This window comes from Peromyscus californicus, unplaced genomic scaffold, assembly GCF_007827085.1.
Source record: "Peromyscus californicus insignis strain IS unplaced genomic scaffold, ASM782708v3 Scaffold_18__1_contigs__length_77618521, whole genome shotgun sequence".
NCBI classification, from domain to species: domain Eukaryota; kingdom Metazoa; phylum Chordata; class Mammalia; order Rodentia; family Cricetidae; genus Peromyscus; species Peromyscus californicus.
This window is the reverse complement of record NW_026294480.1, coordinates 52,665,749-52,686,051: the sequence shown is the minus strand read 5'-3', so window position 1 is coordinate 52,686,051 and position 20,303 is coordinate 52,665,749. Positions and strand designations below refer to the sequence as shown.

Genomic DNA, 20,303 nt, shown 5'->3' with positions numbered 1-20,303 from the left:
GGGAAACTGAAAGAAAATGAAGTGAGCCTCAGCCTGAGTATGAAAATTTATTTTACAAATAGTTTTTAGCCTCAAAATCAGGGTCAGACTGAAACACTTATGTTTAAAGGTCTTCATGGGTTATACCCTAGCATGCAGTAGCATGCACAGACATAATTAATGATAAATATTTGTAGGCTAAGAGATGAGTTGGGTACAGGCCAATTTAAACATAGAGAAAAATGTTCTGTTTTTGTTTAGTGCAAATGATCATAAATCAAGAATAAACACTGGCCATCCTAAATCAATCAGACAAAATTTTTTATTTTCTAAACTTGTCTCCCTAGAATAAAACATTGAACATAGTAATAACCTCCCCAGTTTCATGCATAGTCGTCATAGGAGACAATATGAGAGGTGCATTATTTCTCATGTGCCAGCTTTTGGGGAGAGAGTTCCTGAGCAGAAGCCGGGAACCTCGTGGTAGGAGAGCAGCCCAAGGTGAACATCATCCTCCAGTTATCGCTGTGGTAGACGAGATTGGGGCCTGAGGAACCAAGCCAGCGTCTAAGAAGCACCATGACTCAGTCCTGAAAGCCATATTCTTACCACCAGTGAAGATTCATCAGCCCCAGGCAGCCGCCACTTCAGAAGAGGAATATCGGACTTCTTTGTGTCCGGTTAGCAGTCCCGGGTACTGACTGACTCACAGGAATGAGTTGGGAACAATGAGCTGTGGATGGCCTCAGTTCTCACACTGTGTTAGTCGGGGTTCTCTAGGGGAACAAAACCGATAGCGTGGATGGACACACTAACGGGGCATTTATTAGATTGGCTCCCAGGGTACAGTCTTGGTGGTCGAACAGTGACTGTCTTCACATTGAGTACCTGGGAGCTGCTCATCACCAGGGATGCCTCAGCAGGCCCAGTCTGGCACTGAAGGTCTAGAGGATGTCTGGGGAGTCCCTGGTCCTCAGTGCACTTCGAAGGTGGAAGGCACTGTCTTCTAATATCATTAAAGGATGGTACTGGCAGTGGGGGCGGCAGCAGATTGTGGGGGCAACAGAGTAGGTGGGCTGGACAGCAAGATGAAGAAGGGAAAAACAAGCCTGTTCTGCTGATCCTCCTGAGATCTGGGCTGCTGGAATGTGCCGCCCACAGTCGGCGGGAGTCTCTCCTTCAGCAAGTGTAACCCAAAAGTCCCTCCTAGGGATTTAGTCTAGACTGCCCCTCCCAGGTGTGAGCAAAGGCCTGTCTAATGGACCTTGTCCAACAGATCCTGTCAAGTTGACAATATTTCCCACCACACCTACGTAGTACACACACTGCTGGACACATGGCGCACTGGAGCAGCTAGCAGCCTGCCGAGGCTGGAGTGTAGCGTGCTCTGAAGATGAGGGTGAAGGAATATAGATACAGCTAGGGAACTGGCAAGGGCAAAGGGCAGCAGACTTCACCTGGGGACCAGGAAATGATAAGAGATCTCTTTCAGTGTGTTTTGAGTGTTAACAATGTGGGATATCTAGAGGAGGTGACCAGGGGGTGACTAGGTGTTCAAATCTGGCTTGGGGTACAGGTCTGGGTTGAGAGCACAGATTGTGAGGTGTTGGTATAAATGACAAAGTAAACACAATCAGGAGCAGGTAAAAAGGAAAACCAAAAGTGAAAACTTCTAGAAAAAAACCATCACAGCTCCCAATCCTGCAGAATGAGAATGTCTAATGTTTTCTGAAAAGAGCCGTTAGAGTGGAGTGTGGGACATCCCTTTGTGACACAGTGACAGCTGAAGTCCCTCAGTAAGGGAGGAGGGAAATTGGGGTCCAATATTAGAAATACTGGGGACTATGAGAAAATTGAAAACTGCCTATTACAAACACTAGGAAAGTTTATGCAAAACATCAAAAATGATGATCCTCCCATCCCTCTGTCCCCTCCATCCCTCTGTCCCTCCATCCCTCCCACACACAAACACAGGAAATAGCAATCAACAACTTCCAGGAACCTAGAGCTGGAGAGAAAATGTGCCTCAGTCTGCATTTGACTAAGTACTTGTCTCAAAGGCTGAGGCTTTGGAGACTAAGATGTGACTCCAATACCCAGATTTATGAAATCAACAATTCTGAGGGAGGAAAAAAGAAATTCATAGATAAACTCATCACAGCGAAACCGGAAAAACTGAAGCTGAGGATAAAATTCCTAAAACTTGCTTTTTTAAAAGTTACCTTCACAGGGGTTGGGGATTTAGCTCAGTGGCGCAAGGCCCTGGGTTCGCCCTTAATCCCAACGCTTGGGAGGCAGAGGCAGGCAGATCTCTGTGAGTTCGAGGCCAGCCTGGTCTGTCTACAGAGTGAGTTTCAGGACAGCCAGAACTGTTACAAAGAGAAACCCTGTCTCGAAAAAACAAAAAAACAAAAACAAAAAAAGATACCTTCAAAGGAGTCGTGGTTTGATATACGGCTGACTTTTTTTTTTTAATAAAAACAATGAACACCTGACAGTTCAGTCATAGCAAGAATGACACAAAACAAACAAAAATAAAACCTACAGTGCCATAAGAAATGAACAGTCACTATACACTACAAGATAGGTGAGCATCAGATGCATTATACTAGATTGTAAGCACTCTCAACATGCTCTGGATTACATGGGTTCATTTCCATGACATCTAGAGAAGACGGACCTGAGAGGTGGGAACCTGAGGAGAGGATGTCAAGGACTGGAGAGGCGAGTAGGGTTTGGCTACAATGGGTGTGTGACAGAGTCTTTTGGGTGACGGGGATACTTTGCACGTTTGTTGGAATGGTAGCTTCATGAAATTCCTCATCTGTCGAAACTCTTCAATGTCTCTTCTAAAAAGACAAAGGCATTATAAGAAAACTATTGATCAGTATCATTATTAACACAGATGTGAAAAGCTCCAACAAAACCACAAGCAAATTGAACCCAGAAGCATAGTAAAAGGATAATAATCATGAACCACCCTTGCGTTCTGGAGTACTATCATGCTTGATCTAGGAAAAAATCATCTGACAAAACCCAACACAATTTTATGGATTCGGAGCTTCATCTTTCCCGTATTATTTCATAGGTGTAGAGTCACCCATCTGGCATTGCCTATGTAACAAGTTCTGGCCAGCTGCTCCAATCAGGCACTTAGCTCCAGAAGTGAGATTCCCTTGGGATTCAGTGTCCTGATGCATCTGGCCAGTAAGAAACATTTCCCCACCTCGACGGGATTCTGACTCGGAGGCACTCAGTTACAATTTCACAGATGGCAGCTTCACTCCATTGGTTCCTCAGCCATGCACATACACCAAATATTTGGACCTGCAGCACGGAGCACGATTGCCATGGCAACAACACACTATCAGATTACCTCATTATGACTTAAATGAACTAAGATCTGTACATGACTAATTGATCTTACCCATATGTGCCAACAGCAGCCATGTATTTATTTCAGGAACAAAGCGGTTTCTCTTTCTGGCATTTAGTCTGACTGTTGGTTCACTGCCTTTTCAACATTGGTGGCCTTCCAGGAAGATACCTTCTGCACGTGAAGAACTCTAAGAAGACTTTCTAGTATGGGAAGAGACCATTGGAGAAATAGGACCATTTATACAATAGGTTAAAATCACACCCAATACCAGTCCTTCCTTAATGTAAGTTGTTGACAAGCACAAGATATATGGCAGCATTTTTAAAGAAAGAGAGTAAAATAACCAACAATAAGGGGAAAATGAATGACATTAAACACTCTAAGTTATATCTTCAAAGGTTTTTGAAGCTCACATGTCCATAAAGAACAGAGCAGTAGAGTACTGCTTGCTTCTTGCTCTGAATTCAGCCTTGATCTGGGCAAAGACCTCGGGCTTTGTTTTCTGTAGTGAGCTGTTGCTTTTAGGTATCTGTACTTCTGTTTTATATTCAGTATATGTGTATCAGATATCAGGAACTACTTGCCATGATTTGGATAAGGGTGACGGGTGTCCCCAAAAAGTTAAAGTTCTAGAAGATCCCCACTGTGGTAATGTTGAGGTGGTAGACGTCCTAATTAAGACTAATTAAGTCATAGGCATGCACTTCTCCAAAGGAACTAATGCTAGTTCTGAGAAATGGATTAAGTCACATGAGATTGGGCTGGTATAAGGTAAATTCGTGGCCTCAGCTTGATTTCTGTCTTATCATTTGACACAAGTTCCAGCTCTGATGCCACCAGCATGAGGCCTTCAGCAGAGCTGAGCTGGTACCATGTTCTTGATCTTCCAAAATCATGAGCTAAATAAACCTCCTTTCTCTATAAAGTCAACTGTGTTCAGTGCGTAAGTTATAGCAACACAAAACAAAGACATTACTAAAGTTTTCAAAAGAGTTCACCTTGAAGACACTGGTGCTTATAAAATCAGTGTAAGGGGGCTGGAGAAACGGCTCAGTGGTTAATATCACTGGCTGCTCCCCCATAGGCCCCAGGCTCAAGCCCCAGAACTTACCTGTCAGCTCCCAACTATCTGTAATTCCTGTCCCAGGGGATCTGATACTCTCTTCTGGCTTCCAAAGGTACCAGGCATGCATCTGGTGCATAGACATACATGCAAACAAAACACCCCTACGTGGAAAATAAAATTTAAAAGAATTCAAAAACTGGTGTAAGATTAGATGTATCAGGTACCAAGATACATCTATTGGAATGGTTTTCAGAACATTATTTTTAGAAAATTAGCCTGCTTAAGGAAATTTTCTTTCTGTCACAATTGGTAGTGAGCTGTTGGATCTGGAGGTTGCTCCTGTAGGTTATGGTTCAGGAATTACACTGTCTTAGCTGTGAGTCAGTATTAGAGCTGCCATGGGCACTGTTATAAACAGGTTATTTACATATGCGTATGCTTCGATACACACATATATGCTTGTATTACATATATGTACGCTGTAATTATAACCAGGGGTTGGAATCTGCTGCCACAGTATTTGTGGAGTATCTGCATCTGCTACATCTCCACTTATAACAGCGGGTGCTCTGTGCCCTATTGCCTAGCAACCGGGAAACTCAGTACTTAAGAGCGTTCACGCAGCTGCATACACAAAAAGTCCTGTGACTCCACAGTCATGCTGTTAACAGCAGCATCGGAAAGATACGGACACACGGGGCATCTTCACCTCCACCTTCCACATCTGACCCCTTTCCCTCCCACATCCTCTTTTCTCTTTTCTCCCCATACCCGCCCCCCACTATTAGGGATTGAAGCAAAGGCCTGGTACAAACTAGCTGGGGATTCTACCACTGATCTATACCCCTAGTTATAATGATATTTTTAATTAGTCATATGAATCAGGAATACTGCTTCTAGGGACTTAGTCAAGAAAAATAAAAACATGTCCACATATGACATCTTGTCATCAATGTTCTTAAATATTGAGACTGGATATTATACAATACAACCAAAGTTTCAGTATTTTAAAAAAATACTAATTTATTATTAGTGTGTGTGTGTGTGTGTGTGTGTGTGTGTGTGTGTGTGTGTGTGATGTGCGGGGGAGGGGCACACGTGTGCCATGGTGCATGTGTGTAAGTAAGAGAGCAACTTTATAGATTCAGTTTTCCCTTTCCACCTTTGTGTGGTTCCAGAGGCCAAATTCAGGTCATCAGGATTGAACAGCGCGTGTTTTTACCCATGGAGCCATCTCCTTGCCCCTCCATATATACATATATATGCTGTGTGTAAGAGTACAACTTCATTTACATGAATGTTTAAAATGATAATCTAGTAAAAATGATGGTCACTGGAGGCTGTAGAGCTTGCTCAGTGGGGGGTTAGGGATTTAGCTCAGTGGTAGAGTGCTTGCCTAGCAAGCACAAGGCCCTAGGTTCTGTCCTCAGCTCTGAAAAAAAAAAAAAGATGAAAGAAAGAACATGCCTCCAACAGGCAGTTCAAGGGAGGTAGGGCAGAGGGACGCAGAGGGACAAACGTCCTTAAGGACTGACCTGAAATAAAGCCCGGTTTCTCTTCTGGAGAAGCATAACTCTGCCAGGTGGACAAGATGACCCTGGGTAACAACTATGATTCCTTATGAAATAATTCTAGCTGAGTGGTGGTGGTGGTGGTGGTGGTGGTGGTGGTGGTGGTGGTGGTGCACGCCTTTAATCCCAGCACTTGGGAGGCAGAAAGGAGGGGAGGGGGAGGGGAGGGGAGGGGAGGGGGAGGGTGGAGGAAGGGGAAGGGAAGGGAAGGGAAGGGAAGGGAAGGGAAGGGAAGGGAAGGGAAGGGAAGGGAAGGGAAGGGAAGGGAAGGGAAGGGAAGGGAAGGGAAGGGAAGGGAAGGGAAGGGAAGGGAAGGGAAGGGAAGGGAAGGGAAGGGAAGGGAAGGGAAGGGAAGGGAAGGGAAGGGAAGGGAAGGGAAGGGAAGGGAAGGGAAGGGAAGGGAAGGGAAGGGAAGGGAAGGGAAGGGGGAGGAAAGAAAAGAAAAAGAGCTTGCTCAATGGTTAAGAGCACTTACTTCTCTTGCGGAGAAATGGAATTTGGTTTCTGGCATCCATGGCAGGCTGCTCACCAACCACCTGTAACTTCAACTCTAGGGGATCCAATATTCCCTTCTGGTCTCCACGTGCATCTGCATGTAAGTGCACATACGTGCACACAGACATCCACAAAAACAAATAATAAAACAAATCATTAAAAAGTAACTCCTTTGAGGAGTTATTGAATGTAAGGGATATAAGGTAGCCTTGGACATGAAATATATGGATTTGTTGTTCTGGGAGGATGTTACAGGAATAACATAAAAGAAATAAGATAAGATAAAAGAATAAAGGAAATTCAAGTCAGAAAAACCACAAAGCAGAAAAAAAATACATTTCAAAAATCAAATGAGATTGCTGACATTCTTTGTGAAATTGTGGAATAAAGAGAGAAGATGTGGGGCTGGAGAGATGGCTCAGCCATTAAAGTCTAGGCTCATGACCAAAAACAAGAAAGAAGGTCTGGTGAGAAATGCAGAACGGGACACGATTATAGATCTTGCAAAGAGAGAAATCACACAGGGCTGTCCTTGGTGCAGACCTGTAATCCTGGCAGGGCTACAACCAGGGAGATTTCAGTTTGACGCCAACTTGGATTACATAGAGCGATCCTATCTCAAAAGCAAAAGAAAGTAAAATGAGCCAGGCAGTGGTGGCACATGCCTTTAGGCCGGCAGATCTCTGTGAGTTCAAGGCCAGCCTGGTCTACAGAGCGAGTTCCAGGACAGCCAGGGCCACACAGAGAAACCCTGTCTTGAAAAACAAAACAATAAGAATAAAGTGGCATAAAATGGTATTGAAAAACTTCAGGTTAACAAAAAGCTTGTTCAAATACTCATGTCTGAGTCTTCTATTTTATTTAACTGATCCTCATGCCTGCTTTTACGCCAGCAAGATATTGTTTTTATTACTATAGCTCTGTAGTAGATCTTGACGTCTGGAATAGCAACACTGCCAGTATCATTCTTTTTGCTCAGGATTGCTCTGGCAATCTGTGCTCTTTTCTGGTCTCATATGAATTTTAGAATATTTTTATTTCTGTGAAAAATATTGTATGTGTTTTAATTGGGATTGCATTGGATCCATAAATTGCTTTAGGTAAAATGGTCATTTTCATGGTATTAATTCCACCAACCCATGAACACAGATGTCTTTTCATTTTTTTATCTTAATTTCTTCAGAAATTTGAAGTTTTCATTGTAGATGTCTTTCACCTCCTTGGTTAGTTTATTCTAAGAAATTTTATTGTCTTAGATGCTATTGTAAATGAGAGTGTGCCCATGATCTCTTTCTCACTGTATTTGTTGTTGGTGTAAAGAAAGGCTACTGATTTTTGGAAACTGATTTTGTACCCTGCCCCTTTGCTAGGATTGGTGATTTTTTTTCCCAAGAAGTTTGCTAGTGAGCTTTTTGGGATTTCTTATGTGTAGCAGCCTATTATCTACAAATAGGCGTGCTTTGACTGCTTTTCCTATTTGTGTTTTAATTTCTTTCTCTGACTTACTGTCCCAGCTAGGGCTTCCAGCACTATGCTGACAAGGAGTGTGGATGGTGGGCAGCCCTGTTTTATTCCCGGGATTAGGGGGATTGCTTTGAGTTCTTTTCCATTTAGGAAAACGTTGGCGATGAGCTTGTCATATATAGCCTTTATCATATTGAGGTATGTTCCCTCCAGCTCTACTTTCTGCATTATCTTTTATCATTTGATATTTGACAAAAGGAAAGAAATACATGGGAGAAAAGACAGCATCTCCCACAAATGGTACTGTGCAAACTGCATGTCCATATGCAGAAGGGTGAAAGCAGCCCTGCATCCATCCCCTTGTACAAACGTTAGCTCCGAGTGGACCAAAGACCTCTATGTGAAACATGAAATGCTAAAACTGCTAGAAGAAAACATAGGCAGGAACTCTACACGATACAGGTGTGAGAACGGACTTTCTGAACAGGACTCCATTTGCCCAAGAATTAAGACCAACAATTGACAAATGGGACCTCACAAAACTCAAAGGCTTTGTACATCTAAGGAAACAGTCCATCTAATGGATAAGAAACCCACAGAAAGGGGGAAGTCTTTGCCAGCTATACATCTGGCAGATGATTAATACCCAGAATATACAAAGAATGTCAACAAAAAAAAATCAAGAAAACAAAAGATCCACTGTAAAAAAAAAAATAGACTGGGTATCTAAACTGAGAGTTCTCAAAAGAAGAAATAAAAAATGGCTAAGAAATACCTCAAAAAGTGTTCATCCTTAGTAAGTAATTAGGGAAATGCAAATTAAAACAACTTTTAGATTTCATCTTACCCTACTCAGAACAGCTAAGATTAACAAAACAATGACAATAAATGCTGGTAAGGTTCTAGGAAAAGGGGACCCCTCATTCACTGTTAGTGGGAATGTAAATGTGGTGGAGCCACTCTGGAAATCAGTATGGAGAATTCTCAAAACCCTAAATAGCACTATATTACTCCTTGGCATACGCCCAAAGGATTCCACATTCTGCTCCACAAATACCTGCCCAGCAATGTTAATTGTGGCCCTATTTACAATATCCAGGAAATGGAAACTATCTAAATGTCCTTCAACAGATGAATGAATAATGAAAATATGGTACATATACATTATGGAATACTATTCAGCTGTCAAGAAAAATGAAATCATGAAATTTGCAAGTAATTGATTGAAACTAGAAAAGACTATGTTGAGTGATGTAACACAGACCCAGAAGGAGAAATGTCACGTGTTCTTTCTCATCTGTTATTCCTAGTTCTTCATCTTCAGATGTGAGTATAGAACCAGGAGTAACCACAGAAACCAGGAAAATATAAAGGGAACATGAGGTTAGGGCCATACAAAGGGAATAGTAGGGTACAGGAGAACTGAAGCAGGACATGGAAAAATGGAGAGGGGACTCTAACTAGGAAGTGGGGTGCAGTCAATACAGAAGGAGAAGGATGAAGGATGGACAAATAATGTCAAAGTTGTTTGATAAAGTCTCAAGAAATCATTTTTTAAAATTTATTTATTTATTATGTATTCAGTGTTCTATTTGCATGTATCCCTGCAGGTCAGAAGAGGGAGCCAGATCTCATTACAGATGGTTGTGAGTCACCATGTGGGTGCTGGGAATTGAACTCAGGACCTCTGGAAGAACAGCCAGTGTTCTTAACCTCTGAACCATCTCTCCAGCCCCTCAAGAAATCATTTTATAAAATTATTCACAATACATGTGTATGTATACACACACAATCTCTCTCTCTCTCTCTTAAATATCATATAAAATATGATATTTTATATATCATAAAATATAAATTTATGATACTTGGTCTGACAATGTTCCATACAAGAACCGTAGACTAAAAATCCCAGTACCAAGCAAGAGAACCCTCCTTTTGAATGGCTGGTCAGGGTAGGCCAAGTCACTCCCAAAACAATATAGACTATTGTTGTTACCCTTAGTTGCTTCTCAGAGGTTGAAGGTAAGCCCCTATTGCTGCAAATACCACACACTTAGGAAACAGGACTTGAATGGTTCAACCCTGACCTAATCAGAAAGCCTCCTTTTCTCAGTCTAACTTCCATGGCACCAGAAAAGACTATGCAAGATGCAAAGGGAGGGAAGCAATTAATAGTTCTACCCAGCTGTGACACCTATGAACTACAACAATGACAAGCAAAGCAAGATATCCATAAAGGTACAATAGAGGGACTCATGTGTTTGTGGTAACCAGCTGCTGTCTAAATGGACTCAAGGCCCACTCAACAGGAGGAAACTCAAGCCTGGTACTAGAAATACAGTCAACTTCCTGGGGCTAGTGAGGTCATGGATCTTAGAAAGAATCTACTATTGCCACATTGCTAGACCAGCATAACTCCTAAGTATGTTCTAAACCTTATCCTTAGACCCACAGATAATTGTAACTACCATCCCACTTCAGAGAAGCTTCTCATTAAAGGAAATGAGACCATCAGGGAAAATCATAACTGGCCATAATGCAGAGGTCATGGGAACCAAGCCCCAATGGATGCATCTACATCATATTTCTTGCATCTATGGCTCAGTGAACATTGCAAAAGGGGGAACAGAAAGGTTGTAAGAGCTAAAATACCAGGAAGACTGCTGTTAAAAGTCTCTCCTAGAAATGGCTGCATAGATAAGCACTGGAGGGCTCCTGTTGCAAATCACCCTCTGGAGTGATGGAAGGATCTTTCTACTGGCACTTAGAGGAGACCCAATCTGGTATGGGCCCGGGGGTTCTGTTTATGTCTTTCCTCAGGACAATGAGGTTCCTCTTTGGATTCCTGAGTGCTGTGTGTGCCCTGTGGCTGCTGCTGAAGCCCAACATGGCAGAGACCTATTGGGCCTTCATGAAAAACTCTCCCCTTCTGATGCTAATGGGGATTGAGAGCCCAATATGGCCAGCTTTGGCAAGCATTAATGTAAGCCTAGGAACTGCAGCCATGCGGTTGGATTCTCCAGGAGGTAATGTATGGTAACTGCTTTTTCAAGTATGTTTGAGAACGTGTCACCCAGACACCTTGGAGATTAAGGATAACCCTGAAGGTCACTGACCTCCATTTGTTAACAATAGCATGCCAGCTAAGCCCTTTCATTTTCACAATCCTCTTCAAGCTGGTGTAGTACCTACTTTTCAGGAGTGGCTCTGTGCAACATTTATTGGCCTCCTGAAATTCATTTAGCCCCCCTTTGAAGATACCTTAAAATTTATGACCCTGAATGTAGCCATTATAAGACCATTAGTTATGCTTCTTATGAGCTGCCTGTTTTTTCTTTATTGTTCTTAGTTGTTCTTTTGCAGAGCTGACAGCTTAAGTCGTGCTGAGATCAAGAAAAATGGGCCTTGGCAGTTTGTGTTCCTGGAGTTGTATCCACGCCAGTGGATGCCCACACGCTCCAGAAGAGAATTTGACATTGCTGCTGCAGTTGTTGCTGTTATAGCAGTGGCGGCCACCACTGCTACTGTTTCTGGGATTACCATTTCATAATTGCTTACTACAACTAGCACAGTGGAGACCCTGGCAGCAAAAGTAGCTACCACAGTTAGTTAATCTTTCATTCTATTGGGCATGATAAATTTAATTCAATAGTTATATACATTTTGATTGGCTTTGAAAATTATAAATTTATAAACTCAAGTTCCATTTGCTTTTGGGATACCATCTTACAAGGACTCTAATTTGCAGTAAGGCTCGTTAAGGAACGGAATGGCTCCGTTGCCTTTAGCCTACTGGCTATGGGTGGGATAGGACTTCTGTTGGTCTTTTCTGTGTCGAACACACAGATTGCAAGCCTAGAGCCACTTTGAGATCTTTGGCAGCAGTTAACTCTGCAGCTCAAACACGATTGAGCCTGTATGATAATGAGTATTCAGAGACGGGTAATACCTGGGGGGCACTCACCAACCTAAGACAGAGCACCTGTGTGGCCTGGGCAGGCGTCTCCATGACGGGTAAGGTGACCTGCTGACATCCCACACAACCTAAGTCAGAAGCTCATTTTTTAGTAAAAGGTGACTTGTAGGGCCCTGGCCCCCATTTTGGGTAACTGTTGCCTTGCTTGCTGACCTTGACCTTGATATCCTCCCTATGCTAATTCCCTGCTGGGTTCCACCCTCCTGAATGCTTAAGGGAAGATCCTTGTCTGTGTATCCTGCATAATAGGTGTTAACAGCTTAGATGCAAGATTGTAAAACATCGGTAGCAAACTTCTGCCCTCTGGGGCCCTCCCATTGTGCTGTAAGCCTGTATTTAAGACCTCCTCCCTCCTTCAATAAATGGCATTCAGCATTAGATAAAAAAAAAAAAGAAATGGCTGCATAAACAAGGCCAGAACAAAGCTAATATCAATAGATAAGGTAACACAGAAGGGGGAAAATGTCATGGGGTTCTACCCTTTGACTAAGAACTATAGGCAACTTATGACCAGGGATAAACCCCTTATTGGTCATCCAATACAAAATGGCGGGCCCTAAAACCATATACATACAAACAACAAGAACAAACTTAACAGGTTGTACTTATAGATTTATGCATATATATACATACCTAGATATGTATGTATATGTAACAAGATATGTAACAATGATAATCGAAGAAAAAGCCAGGCATGGTGGTCACGCCTTTAATCCCAGCACTCAGGAGGAAGTGGCAGGAGGGTCTCTGTGAGTTAGAGGCTAGCCTGGGCTACACAGTGAGTTGCAGGACAGCCAGGACAGTGTAAAGAAACTATCTCAAAAAAAAATTAGGGGGTTGGGGATTTAGCTCAGTGGTAGAGTGCTTGCCCAGCAAGCGCAAGGCCCTGGGTTCAGTCCTCAGCTCCGGGAAAAAAATTTTTTTAAAAAGGTCGGGCGGTGGTGGCGCATGCCTTTAATCCCAGCACTCGGGAGGCAGAGCCAGGTGGATCTCTGTGAGTTCGAGGCCAGCCTGGACTACCAAGTGAGTTCCAGGAAAGGTGCAAAGCTACACAGAGAAACCCTGTCTCGAAAAACAAAACAAACAAACAAAAAAAATTAGAAAAGGAGGATATCACCTTGAGAGTGAGGGCCATGAAGGAGTTGGAGGGAAAGGTTAGAAGGAGAAGAGGGAGGAGGGAAAGTGATGTAATTATATTTTAATTAAAAATGTGTGTGTGTGTGTATAAAAGCTTATTCAAATTCTTTTTTTTTTTTTTTTTTTTGGTTTTTCGAGGCAGGGTTTCTCTGTGTAGCTTTGTGCCTGTCCTGGAACTCACTTGGTAGCCCAGGCTGGCCTCGAACTCACAGAGATCAGCCTGGCTCTGCCTCCCGAGTGCTGGGATTAAAGGCGTGCGCCACCACCGCCCGACTTTAAATTCTTGAAACACATATGCACACACATGCAAATACATGCACTTCTGTCTTTGCTACTTTTTTATTGCTGTGATAAAACACTATGACCAAGGCAACTCACAAAAGCAAGCATTTAATTTGGGGCTCACAGTCACAGAGGGTTAGTCCATGATCACAACGATTGAGAAGCATGGCAGCAGGCAGGCAGGCAGGACACTAGAGCCATAGCTGCGAGCTCACATCTTTTTTTTGTTTGTTTGTTTTGTTTTTCGAGACAGGGTTTTTCTGTGTAGCTTTGCGCCTTTTCCTGGAACTCACTTGGTAGCCCAGGCTGGCCTCGAACTCACAGAGATCCGCCTGGCTCTGCCTCCCGAGTGCTGCGAGCTCACATCTTGATCCACAAGCACAAGGTGGGGACGGGGATGTTAGGTGAGAATGGTGTGGGCTTTTGAAACCTCAAAGCCCACCGCCAGTGACCAGTCTTCTCCAACAAGGACACATCTCCTAACCCTTCCTATACTGTCCCATCAGCTAGGGACTAAGTATATGGAGGCATTCTCATACAAACACACAGATGTGTGTGTGTGTGTGTGTGTGTGTGTGTGTGTGTGTGTGTGTGTGTGTGTGTGCGCGCGGTCCAGAGGAGGACATCAGGTGTCCTGCTTTATCACTTTCCACCTCATTCCCTTAAGATAAAATTTCTCACTAAACCTGGAGCTAGGTTGTCAGCTAAGTCCAGTGATCCTCTTATCTCCAAATCTGCATAGCACCAGGGTTGCAAGCATGCACACACCTGCCTGGCTTTTTAAACACAGGTTCTGGTGATTTTAAATCAGGACCTCATGCTTGCATTTCAAGTGCTTTCTCCTTGGCTATCTCCTGAGTGGTTGCTCCCCCAACTTAGTTATACTGGGTCAAGAAGAAACGTGAAACCTGAGATATTCTATGAATAGTAAATTATTAAATAAATTGTACTTAAAAATCTTTTCTTTCCTTCTTCCCATCCCAAAATGAGAGACAGCAAGAGAGTGAGGGAGGAAAGAGAGAGAGAGAGAGAGAGAGAGAGAGAGAGAGAGAGAGAGAGAGAGAGGAGAGAGAGGAGAGAGGTGAATGAGGAGGAGGGAGTGGGAGGAAGGAGAAAGGAAGGAAAAAAAGAGACGAGCTGGTTTTTCTAGTGAAATTTAAAGACTCGTAGAGAAGAAAAAATACTGATACTATGGATGGATATATGACTGATATTTTTATTTTATCTGTGTAAGTGCATGCATGAGTATGTGGATGTGTGTATACATATGTACATCTGTGTGAAAGTCAGAGGTCAAAGCTGGGTGTTTTTCCCAATTACTCTTCACCTTATTTTTGAGACAGGGTTTCTCACTGACCCTGGAACTCAGGAACTGGACCCTGGAACTGACCCCTCGATTGCTTCCAGGAGTAGGTTTTTCCCTTTCATATGGTTTCTGGGGATTGAAGACAATTCATCAGGCTCAAACAGCAAGAGCATTTTCGTCTTCTGAGCCATCTCACTGGCCCCAAGCCTGGCTTTTTACATGGGCATTGGAGATACGAACTGAGATCTCATACTGGTACAGCAGGTATTTCACCAGCTGAGGCAGCCCCTTGGAGGTTTTAACTGTTAGTAATGTTGAGTTCTAGAGGACAAATCCCTTTGCATGTTTCCTATTGCTACCCAGGTGACATGTAGATGGATTTTTCTTTGGGCCACCAGCTCACAAAAAACAACATGGAGACTTCTTATCAATTATGGAAGCTTGGCCTATAGCTTAGGCTTGTTCCTAAGTAGCTCTTATAACTTAAATTAACCCATTTATATTAATCGATGTTCTGTTATGTGGTGTTCCCCTCTTCCATCTTGCACCTCCTGTTTCCTCTCAGTGTCTCCTGGCTTATCCTATGTGCCTTGATCCTCCTCCTCTTCCTTTCTCTCTCTGTCCAGAAATCCCACCTATACCTCCTGCCTAGCTATTGGCCAGTCAGCTTTTTATTACACCAATCACAGCAAATACATTTTCACACAGTGTACAAATATTCCACAACAGTGACCATTTTGGGATATACAGACTCAGGACTTTTAGTCACATAAATCCTTTTAGAAAGACACTTAAGGATATACTTTAGGAAAATATGGAAAAAGCAAGAAAAACAGAATTGAAGAAATATAAAACTCAACCTAGGGGCTGGCATAGTGTCATTTTGAAAAAAAAATGTATACATTTATACAAAACATATGCTGTATGCACACCATACAGTTAGTGGTCTTCTGAATGACTGATAGTAAATGAATTGTTTTATGCTTCTGTATATTTTCTGAATATTAAGGATATATTACCTTTTTATTTTGCTTTTGAGACAGGGTTTCTCTGTGTAACAGCCCTGGCTGTTCTGGAACTCACTTTGTAGACCAGGCTAGCCTCGAACTCACAGAGATCTGCCTGCTTCTGCCTCCCAAGTGCTGGGACTAAAGGTGTGTGCCACCACGCCCAGTTTCCTTCAAGTATATTCTTACCTTTAAAGGCAGAGGACCTTAATTCTGAATTGTTGGATAGTTTCTATTTCCTTATATTACAAAGGGAAACGAGCACATGGAATTTATTTTGCCAATTATTTTTTAAATTCATATTCTATAATTCAAAACCAAGTTACTAGCAAGGGTGGTAGTGCTTGCATGGAGTCCCAGTGCTGAGTCCCAGCACTGGGTCCTAGTGGTAGAGTCCCAGTAGTGAGTCCCGTTAAAAAGTTCCAGCACTGAGTCCCAGCACTGAGTCTCAGTACTGAGTAGGTTGAAGGAGAGGGTCTAGAGTTTTGAAACTAGCCAGTTTCCACTTCAAAAAGCAAAACAGGACTAGAGAGATGCTGGGTGGCTAAGAGCAAGGGCTGCTCTTGCAGAGGAGTAGTGTTCAGTTTCCAGAACCCTCATGACAGCTGGCAAACATCTGTAACTCCAGTTCCCAGAGATTCAATGGCCTTTTCTCCACCACTCCAACACCCCACCCCCTTGGGGGGGGGCATGGGGCACACATGTGGTGCACAAACATCCATGCAGGCAAGACACCTATACACACATAAAATAATAGTAAAACATTTTTAAAAGCAATACACAACAAATACACACAGACAGGCAGAGAAAAAGACCTGCTCAGGTACCTGCAAGACTCACCTCACTTGATACAGAGATTCCCTCACCAAAGCTATCACGTGTTTTGCCTAATTCAATGTATGTATATATAAGAAGCTTGGATTTTACTTGATAATTAATTTTTTCACACAATTATATTTTGATCATATTCTATTCCTTCCCCAGATCCTCCCTACTTCCCTACTCACCCAACTTCATGCTTTTTCTTCTCTCTCAGGTAAAAAACAAAAATCAAAACAAACAATAATGCAAAAAAGTGCACACACAAAGGCACAGAATCCTTTTAGTGTTGGGTACCTACTCCTGGTCATGGGTACTGCCTTGGATTGTGATTGATATACCCACCATCAACTCATTTTCCCTATACCAGCAAAAACAGTGAGGTTTTTAAGGAAATCACATAATATAGTTAAGGTCCTTATTGTAAATTAAAAATCATTTTTGGGGTGTGGCTCAGTGGTAGAGCACTAGCTTAACATGAGAGAGGTCCTGAGTTCAATCCCAAGCACTTGGGGAGGGGTGACTCCCAGTATTCTTAATTCCTATACTTTTTAAATTATGTTGTTTTTCCTCCTTTGCTTTTTGAATAAACAATACACCTGAATTAAACTGAAATGTTTTAAAACTAGGTATCCTCTGTGTGATGACTAATTTCAATGTATGAGATATGGAATGACCCGGGACACAGACCTCTGGGCATGCCTGTGGAGGACTCCCATGCCTAGGTTAACTCCTTGGAAAGACATGCCTACTGTGGGTGGCAGCATTCCCTGGGCTGGGATCCTGGACTGTATAAAGAGGAGAAAGTGAGCACAGGAACTCATCTCTCTCTGCTTCTGGATTGCAAGTGTAAGGAGACCAGCTGCTCACATATCTACTGGTGTGAAGTCCCCATGACCATGGACTGTAATCTGGAAACGTGACCTGAAATAAATCCTTCCTTCCTTCCTTCCTTCCTTCCTTCCTTCCTTCCTTCCTTCCTTCCTTCCTTCCAGTTTATTTGTCAAGAGTATTTTGTCACAGCAGCAGGAACAACAAAGCACTTGGTTATTGGCTTATGTTTTTATTTTGGTGGTTGTTGTGCTGGGGATTGAATGCAACTCTGGCCTCTGAGGACACCAGGCATGCATATGTTACAGCCATGCATGCAGGCAAACCTTAAAACCAGTTACCCTTGGGGCAGACTTGAAAGCTGCTAGGCTTCTCAGTGTCCCATCCATCCATGGGCAATGCAGCTGGAGTTACAGGAGGTTATGAGCCTCTTGACATGGGTGCCGGGTATCTAACTCAGGTCTTCTGAAAGAGCAGTGCTTAACTGCTAAGCCACCTCTCCAGCACCCAACATAAGAATTTTTTTAAATAATTTACTTATTTGTATTTTATGTACATTGGTGTTTTGCCTGCATATATGTCTGTGTGAGCGTGTCGGATCCCCTGGAACAGGAGTTATAGACAGTTGTGAGCTGCCATGTGGGTGCTGGAACTTGAACCCAGGACCTCTGGAAAAGCAGCCAGTGCTCTTAACCACTGAGCCATCTCTCCAGCCCCCAACGTAAGAATTTTAAACAACTACAGAGAGACATTAATGGTCACATACTGTAAAGGAGACAAATTTAGTTGCTTTCCCAAATTTACCCTTGATTTTCAGCACTGCAAATGAATGTCTGGTGGTGCAATATTAAACACTGTCAACAGAGGGTGCTAGAGAATCCCATCCCCTACCCCCCCCCCCCCCCAAAATCTGGTGGGCTTCTACTTACGGGGGCACTCCTTGTGTAATGTACAGTTTCTTCAGAAGCTCCAGTGCACATGGTTACATTCCACCATGCTTTAACAGCATGGGCAGTGTCTTTAGTCTAGGGTCCTATAGAGCATCCCCCACAAGGAAACAAGTCTTGAGCAATATTATCAACCAGCTTGACCTAAGTGACCGGAGGGCTAATTTTGGTTTTCAATATGACACACCTGGGAAGAGGGAGCCTTAATTAAGGAATTACTTCAACCAGATTGAAACTATGGGCATATTTGTGGGTATTTTCTTTATTGCGAATTGATAAGGGAGGGCTCAGTCCACTGCGGGCAGTACCATCCCTGGGCAGGTGGGCTTGGGATGTGTAAGAGAGGTAACTGAACCATGAGCCTGTGAACAAGCCGGAGTTCCCATGGTTCCTGTCTGCTCCTGCTTGACCTCCGGCTCTGAGTTGCTTCAGTGATGGACTGTGATCCAGACGTCAAGTAAACCATTCCTCTCTAAGCTGCTTCAGGTCACGGTGTTTGCAACAGCATTGGAAGGGCGAACTGGGATAGTGACCTAACACTCTGACTGCAGAAGACACATTCTTTTCAAGTCACAAAGAGCATTCTTCATGACATGTGCTGAGTCAGAAAACAAGTTTTGGTGAGTTTAAATACCGGCAAACTGCAAGTTCAAGGTGGAATATGCAAGTCCAGTAAACCTTGTATTTCGTTTGAAATCTCCAACAATAATACAGTGTGTTTTGCTGGAGACAAATGCTTTACCTGTACAGAAGTTCTTGCTCTTCTTTGTTTTATATTGATAATTAAAAAAAAAAAATTATGTGGCCAGGTCCACGGTGGCACACACCTTTAATCCCAAGGACTTGGGAGACAGGTGTATCTCTACGAATTCAAGGCCGGTAGTTGGTGTATTTCACAAAAATCAATGTTGCATTCCTTTACAAGGAACTTACTTTAAATTTACAATCAATGTCGTGTGAGTGGATAGAGGTGCAGAATATAAAATACAGACCTCAGAGTTTAGAAACACTGCCTTGCTTCCTGATCAGGTATCAGCCCTTTTACATCCATCCATCCACCCATCCATCCATGCATTTATTGGCAGAATCTCATGTAGCCCACCCAGTCTAGCCTTAACTTGCTTTGTAGTCATGGATGACCTTGAATTTCTGATCATCCTGCCTTCGCCTCCCCAGTGCTGACATCACAGGTTTATGGCAGTTTCAGGTTTATAGAATCAACACTGGGCTTTCAAGTACACAAGGTGAACATTTACCAACATAACTACACCCTCAGCCTACTATTGCTCTTAGACCATCAGTACAAATGTTAATGTGAAAAGGGCAACGCAGTCTTAATAACAGTGTATGTTTTGATATTTGGGCCCACAGGGATGGACTCCAGAACCATGCACTTTGGATATAGCTGCTCTGGTTGAGTACTGTTGTGCCATATTAAGGTGCAAGTTCTGTGTGAACCGTCTGTGGACCGCAAGTGACTCTGTCTAACAGTATAAATATTAAGGCCAGCTAGTGAGTCGATTGCATGTTATACACAATGACCGCGGAGACTTTCATTTACTCATTTCATTTCACTCGGCACCTCCACACTTGGTGTGGAAATTTCCAAGAGTTCTCACAATCAGGGTGCAGGCCAGTTTTAAAAACAGGTTAAGCGGGGCAGCAGCTTGTATTAATCAAGCTACAGTTTATACTGTCCAGACGTTATTGCCCTTTCCCCACTGCAGCCCTGGCCTCCTGATTCCTCCTCCGTTTTCCGAGCTGACCAGAAAGAGCCGGGCTTCCCACGACGACCGAAGCGCAGAGAAGTGGTGATGGAGTTGGGGGTGGGGCGGGGGACACAACCTCCGCCGCTCGGCCCGCAGCAGCCGGGGACACATCTCTGAAGACCCCGGAAAGCTTAGCAACAGCCGCCGCGACCAGGCCCGGAGGCCCAGGCCGCCGGGTCCCGCGGGAGCCGCCGCGTTGCCAGGGCGACACTTCCGGCCGGCGCGCGCAGCCCCCCCAGAGCAGGCGAGTTGCGCGGTGGGCGGCTAGACGCGCC

At 43.4% G+C, this 20,303-nt stretch overlaps 1 long non-coding RNA gene across 2 annotated transcripts; it reads right to left on the bottom strand.

The window, feature by feature from the left end:
* Positions 1-283: 283 nt before the first annotated feature.
* On the bottom strand, positions 284-20,200 carry LOC128113605 (uncharacterized). Of its 2 annotated transcripts, XR_008219559.1 has the most exons (5): positions 18,242-20,200; positions 6,471-6,584; positions 4,470-4,585; positions 3,407-3,558; positions 284-2,828 (listed from the first exon to the last, which is right to left on the bottom strand). It is a non-coding gene; the product is annotated as an uncharacterized LOC128113605 (long non-coding RNA). The 2 variants fall into 2 exon arrangements; XR_008219560.1 differs by lacking the exon at positions 4,470-4,585.
* Positions 20,201-20,303: the final 103 nt, after the last annotated feature.